The sequence below is a fragment of the Myxine glutinosa genome, chromosome 13 (genome assembly GCF_964187855.1).
Source record: "Myxine glutinosa chromosome 13, kmMyxGlut1.1, whole genome shotgun sequence".
In the NCBI taxonomy this organism is placed as follows: domain Eukaryota; kingdom Metazoa; phylum Chordata; class Myxini; order Myxiniformes; family Myxinidae; genus Myxine; species Myxine glutinosa.
Window position 1 is genome coordinate 37,759,852 of NC_136273.1, and position 6,187 is coordinate 37,766,038.

Here is a 6,187-nt window from a genome sequence, read left to right on the forward strand (position 1 = left end):
TTTGTTCGTGCCCTTTACTTTTTTAATTCTCAGCGTTTTTTTTTTTTACCTCCGCCACCAATACCTAGTGTTGGCCTAATGGTTAGGGCGGTGGGCTTGGGATCCTAATATAAGGCCTGAGTTTGAATCCCATGAAATTAACGCCAGGTGGGGTTGACTCAGCCTGTCATCCTTCCGAGGTCGGCAAAATGAGTACCAGATAACTGGTTATGGAGAGGCGTTGCATCAGCGGCAGACGCGCCCTTATAAATGATGCAACCGGCAGCCAGGTGGCTACACACGAAACACCACCCACCTCCGCCACCGAAGGTGGGCTGAGGTTGTTTTCACCCCTAGCTCTTGCTTGCAAAAAAAAAAAATCGAAGATTTTTTTATACATCCGCCCCCGAAGGTGGCCACAGGCATTGTTTTCAGGTTATCCGTCCATACGGCTAAACCTTGTTTTTTTCAGCAACCACATGGCTCATTGAAACGAAACGTCCAGGGTAGGAGTGACACCTATGCAGAATGTTTTTATGATAATTGTGATGTCATAGGTCACATGGTATGACAGCCATTTTAGATTAAACGCAAATAATAAAAAAATTAATTCTCGGAAACCGCTGAATTGAAATTTTTTAAACTTGGCACATTGTCAAGTACTCCCAATGTCAAGTACTTTCAAGTGTCAAGTACTCCCAATGTCAAGCATGATAATGATATCATAGGTGAAGTGATATACCAGCCAAAACTGTTTTAATCGAATTCCTTATCCTAAAAATCTGAAATTGCATGCACATGATCTAATACCCATTTGTATTGAAATATTTAATTTATGACATCGTAGGTCACATGGTTTGGAAGCCATATTGGATTTGTCCTAAAACCCTAAAAATACATCTCCCAAACCACCAAATCGATTGACTCGAAACTTTACATGTCATTGCCTAGGCATGGCGATTAAAAGTTGATTACGAAAATATCTTTGGTCAAATGGTGTGGTAGCCATATTGGAGTGAAGGAAAATATTAAATAATTATTTCTCTTAAACCGCTTACCCTATCGGTGCTAAATTTTACAAATATCATACACCACTGTTACCTATCGTTTGAAAATGATGTCTTAGGTCACGAGGTTTGGCAGCCATCTTGAATAGAAAAACGAACCTTATCCGATCAACATGAAACTTCACAAATGTGATCCCCAACATACATATGCAGAGTGTACATTTTCTAACGTCATATGACACGTGGTGTGGCAGCCATATTAGCTTGAAAGCCAATATTTAAAAAAAATCCCTTCTGAAACGGCTTCACCGATCGATGTGAACCATCATGGCTGGTGAAAATGTGATATTGAAAACAGCTGAAGGGATTTAAATCAAACTTGTTTATTTTTAGGACTGAACGAGGGCATCTACCCTTTGGGATGATGTGGAGGTATATTGGCAACAGTCGCATTGTTCTAGTTTAAGTATATTGTTTGGTCGTGTTTTTTATTGTCTGTTTTGTCTGCATGTTATTCATCCACAGGTCACAACCGATCTTCACAAAACAGTAGTTGCTCATAAGGACGAAGCCTATAAATTTTGAGCTCCAAAGGTCAACATCACCCGAAGGCCCACAACTTTGTCGAATTTCTAAAATCAATTTTCATCTAATTGACTTGAAATTTGAAATTGAACCACTGACTGTAACGACCTTCACACAAAAAATTCCAAATTTTCAGAAATGCAAATTTGGGAATGTTAGAAAATTCCAAATTTGGGAATTTTGGGAATGTTAGGGAATTATATCCCGGACGAGCCCCTAATTTCTGTTACGTGCTCTTCCCCAAACCCTGGCCACGGTGTACCTCCGAGCCTCGAAAGGAGTCACGGCAGAAAGATGTGCTATTATGTGTGTCCCAATGACCAATGGTAGAACCACACCAAGCAATTGATACAAAACCAATTATTGTATTCAAACTTACACAATAATAACACTTAACGCAAGTACAAGGAAACTCTCACTTGCACATCATAAACCATACAATTCCTATGATGGTACCACCAATATTTCCTTAATCAATAACTCACAGTACTCCAACGTGAGCGAACTGTAACATTCCTCAAAGTCATGGTGTCACGACACAAGGCCAAAGTCGATCCCCGCTCTGGCGATCACACGAAAAGGTCGTACTGAGACCTGGACCCAGGTCAGTCGACAGTCAAAGCTGCAGAAGAGCCGCTTGGTGAGAGGTCGGGCCGAAGTCTGTCCGGCAATGGTTCACCCAGAAGGTGAATGGAAACACACCTTCCGTTCACCCGACAATGAAACTGACATGAACAATCAACGGTTCCCACACTGAGGTCGCTCCGGGAAAACCCACGACACACACATGGAACCGGGCGAAGGGCTGGTGCGAGGTGAAATGGCGGACTGTCCGATAATGGAGGCGTCTGCTTGGTCTCCAACGATGATTCACTCTCGGAACCAAAACCCGTCATGCAGGTTTATTTGCAACAGCAATAACGACTCTGTCAGGGGAATCCCTTTCCTGGGGAAACCAACATTCGCTCGCGACCAAGGTTCACAAGGGCCGCTCACCACCACGAAGCAGATAAGCCTTTCTTCTCCGAACTCTCTCGATCCTATCGCCCGCCTCTTCCTCTTCTCCTCCCGGGTTTCTTCTTCACTCATTTCGTTTTTCTTCTGAAACACTATTTTTACCTTTGAAGACAGTTATCTCCATTTCACACCGAAACCGTAACAATAATAGTACCTGAAACTAAAAATGCTTCAAGTAGATGAAAACCACAAAGACGGGGTGACGAATCCATAACAATATATATATTATATATAACAATATATAACGCAGCCGAAACGGGATGATGCTGAGGACCTCGACTGAGGACCCGGTCAGTGCGGCACACTTGTGACCAGGTGTGTTTTGAACTTGTGAAAAAGTAAGTACACCCCATGTAAAGTTTTGACTTTTTCAACATATTTCAACATACCGCTATTTGATCTTCATTTCAACAATATTGATAGATAAAGGTGATATAATACAACAAATATCATGAAACATTTTTTTTTTTTTTTTTTTTTTTTTTTGTATACAAGATCGAGGTTTTTTTTGCATCGAGGTTTGTATCGAGGGTTTTTTTGTATACAAGATCGAGGTATACAAGATCGAGGATACAAGATCGAGATACAATGAAACATTTACATTTTGTAGTCCATTGTATAATTTAAATAAACATAAATGGAAATTTCGCATGTGGAAAAAGTAAGTACACCCCTACATTTATCACTACTTCAAATACCTACAATTAGAATCAGGTGCACCAGCTCTGGTGCAAATGATTAGAACATCGTTAGAGAGGATCTTGGAGGAACCTGTCTTATTTAAACCTCAGACATTTCGTTTGGTTTGCTCTTTGTTGTTGAAGTGTGCGGCGTCACCATGCCGAGATCAAAAGAGCTCTCTGAGGCTCTCTGAGAGCACATTGTTCCAGAAGTGCTGGTCTTTGCCTAGGTGTTCATTGGCAAACTTTAGTCTTGCCCTGATGTTCTTTCTGGACAGTTGGTTATAGAAGAAAAGAAGGTTATAGATGAAGGTTATAGATGCCTACGAGTCTGGGAAGGGATTTAAAAAGATCTCCAAACAATTTGAAATCAATCATTCGACTGTCCGGAAGATCATCTACAAGTGGAGAAGATTCCAAACAACTGCCAACTTGTTCAGGCCAGGCCACACCAGCAAGTTCAGCCCGAGAGCAGACCGCAAGATGCTGAAAGAAGTCCCTAAGAACCCCAGAATGTCATCATGGGACCTACAGGTAGCTCTTGCCACTGTTGATGTCAAAGTGCACGAGTCTGCCATTAGAAAGAGGCTGCACAAATTTGATCTACATGGGAGGTGTGCCAGGAGGAAACCTTTGCTGTCCAGAAAGAACATCAGGGCAGAGCTAAAGTTTGCCAATGAACACCTCGGCAAAGACCAGCACTTCTGGAACAATGTGCTCTGGACAGGTGAGTCAAAGGTAGAGCTATTTGGCCACGGTACCAGAAGACATGTTTGGCGAAAACCAAAGACAGCATTTGAGCACAATAACCTGATACCAACTGTAAAGCATGGTGGTGGAAATATTATGGTTTGGGGCAGCTTTGCTGCATCAGGGCCTGGGCAGCTCACCATCATGGAATCCACTATGAATTCTTCATTGTACCAGAGGGTGCTTGAGGATAATGTGAGGCCATCTGTCGGAAAGTTGAAGCTCAACCGAAGGTGGACCTTGCAACATGACAATGACCCTAAACATGCCAGAAAATCCACCAAGGAATGGCTGAAAAGAAAGAAATGGAGGGTTCTGGAATGGCCAAGTCAAAGCCCGGATCTAAATCCCATCGAGATGTTGTGGGGGGATTTGAAACGAGCTGTGCATGCAAGAAACCCCTCAAACATCGCACAGCTGAAAGAATTCTGCATGGAGGAGTGGGCAAAAATTTCTCCCAGTCGATGTCAGAGACTGGTAGACAGTTATAAGAAACGCCTACTTGAGGTTGTTTCTGACAAAGGGGGCAATACCACCTAGGAGAGCCAAGGGTGTACTTACTTTTTCCACATGCGAAATTTGCATTTATGTTTTTTCAAATTATACAATGGACGACAAAATGTAAATGTTTCATGATATTTGTTATATTATATCACCTTTATCTATCAATATTGTTGAAATGAAGATCAAATAGCTGTATGTTGAAATATGTTGAAAAAGTCAAAACTTTACATGGGGTGTACTTACTTTTTCACGTGACTGTATATGTGTGTGTGTGTGTGGCTGATATTCCTATAGTATACTGGTTCTCAAAAACTGGATGTGCTAGTGAAAATTGGATATCATAATCGAAATCTACAGGTTCATGTTGGTTAGAATCACCTCAAAACATACTAGAACCATAAAAGTTTTAAAATTTTGTTGACCAGTGTAATTAGCACAAGGCCATCCTCGTATGACCACAAATATACAAGCTTAATCCGACATCTGGGCTAAACAGGTCCCTGACTTATGTACATCAAAATGGTTCTTTCTCCCCCCCCCCTCCCCCCCCCCGATCATTGGAGCATCTACCTATACAGATCTAACTAAATCTATACATTACTACCCCAAAATTCATAACAATGTGGTGTGGATTGCCAAACATCTGATTGATAAAAAGATGGCGAGAATACGTACATACGGCGTATAAATCCTTTGGTTGTTGTACCTGATATCTCTGGACATCTAGGTTCGATTTGACTATGATCAAATTTCTACCACGTCCCCTCTTCTGTGTGCCTGTGTGTTTGATTGTTTGTCTCTCTGTCTGTGTCTTCTGTTTGTCTGTCTGTCTTTTTGTCTGTCTGACTGTTTGTCTTTCTGTGTGTCTGTTTGATTGACTGTCTGTCTGTTTGTCTGTCCGGCTGTCTGTTTGTCCAACTGTGTCTGTCTGTCTCTCTGGCTGTGTGTTTGTCTCTCTGTCTGTTCGTTTGTTAGATTGTCTGCTTGTCTGACTGTCTGTTTGGCTATCTGTTAGATTGTCTGCCTGTTTGTCTCTTTGGATGTCTGTTTGTTTGTCTGCATCTGTTAGATTGTTTGCCTGTTTGTCTGTCTCTTTGGATGTCTGTTTGTTTGTCTGCGTCTGTTAGATTGTCTGCCTGTTTGTTTATTTGTCTGTCTGTTTGTTTGCCTGTCTGTTAGATTGTCTGCCTGTTTGTTTGTCTGCCTGTGTGTTTGTTTGTCTGTCTGTTAGATTGTCTGCCTGTTTGTTTGTCTGTGTGTCTGTGTGTGTCTGTTTGTCTGACTCTGTATGTGTGTTTGTATATCTGTCTGTGAACAGAATATCTCAAAGAGTTGTGGACGGATTTGGACGAAATTTTGTCGACAGGTTGGGTGTGTGACAAGGAAGAATTGATTGGAGTTTAGTGGATTCAAATCCGGATCAGAGTCATTTTACATTTTAAAGTACTTCTTCCAGTATTCAGTGATGGGGAAAAAACGATACACAGCAGGATATTTCAAAAAGTTGCGGATGAGTTGGTTCGACAACAAGAACAAGGCGATTCGATTTTGGTTCAGGTCCGAATCCAGATCTGGCCAATCAGTGGATACAAAGCGGAAACTGTTCACCTGGCGGAAGTATTCTCTCTACCGAGTGCCCTTCTCGTTTGGTATCTTTCTCACCTT